Below are 1,169 nucleotides of genomic sequence, written 5' to 3'. Positions count from 1 at the left end.
TATATATATATATATATATATATATATATATTTATTTATTTATTTATTTATTTATATCATTTAATATATACAATTGCAAAAGATCTACTAATAGTTTTATAAGATGCGTTAAAATGACAGATTAATATAATATGCTATGTATCTCCAAACAATCTTTAGGACTCAATTTATTTATTAGCTGTATTTAAATCCCAGGACGCTGGACTATCTAAAAACATGTGAGAAAAATGAGAAGAAAAAACCGAGAACAAAAAAAAACGCCAAGAAAGTTGATGCAAAAAGTGGAAGGAGAAGAAAGAAAAGAAAAGTAAGAAAACCAATATCCTCGTCTATAATTAACGCAGCTGGTATAGTTACAGAAAAGAGGCCAAAGTCTATGAGATAGCTACTCAGTCTGAAGCGGATGATGTCCTCCAATTCAACAAATGAAATCTGTTCCTGTGTTTGCATTTACTGAAAGTTTCTGGTCTAGAATTTAGTAATGTGGTAGAATTCTTAAACCTAAAAAGAATGGGCGATCTTTCAGCTACGAATAACTTGCATCTCTTTGATCCATTTATATATGACGTTGATTTCTCTCTAAGATTCCCCACTTAATTGTATGTGGTGAGCAATTCGTTTTCAGATCCCATACATGGCTAGTCAACTTAGTGGCCTCATTTTTATCAATGTGCCGGAAAGAAGACTGATGGTTTTCATAGCAACTTTTAAAATTGCCTTCACATTAACCGATGTAAATTTTCTTCTTAGATATGTTGTCTATGAGCACTGCTGTATCTTCGGCTTCATAGACAATTGTATTTATCAATCACATCTGATCAAGCGTGAAAGCTTTAGGGTCTTGACAGTTATAACTGATAGTGGTCTTTTGATGTGACTTATGAGTGATAATGTCCTTCATATTGGGGAAACAACTGTACAAAATTTTTACCGCGCGCCTATTAACTTCCTGTATTTGTCGTTCACTGGGAAATGCTTATTTAATAATGCCAGGAATTTGCTGCCTATGTTAGTTTTAGCATTGAATGAGAAAGGTTTTTAGGCTTCATATTTTTAACTGTGATATTTATCTCTCACTGAATGGAGTACTTTATTGGTGTTCCTACTTATATTGGAACTGTAAATTATATATATACATATATACACACACACACACACACACATATATA

This window comes from Octopus bimaculoides, chromosome 7, assembly GCF_001194135.2.
Source record: "Octopus bimaculoides isolate UCB-OBI-ISO-001 chromosome 7, ASM119413v2, whole genome shotgun sequence".
Lineage (NCBI taxonomy): Eukaryota > Metazoa > Mollusca > Cephalopoda > Octopoda > Octopodidae > Octopus > Octopus bimaculoides.
Note: the sequence above shows the minus strand (reverse complement) of the source record.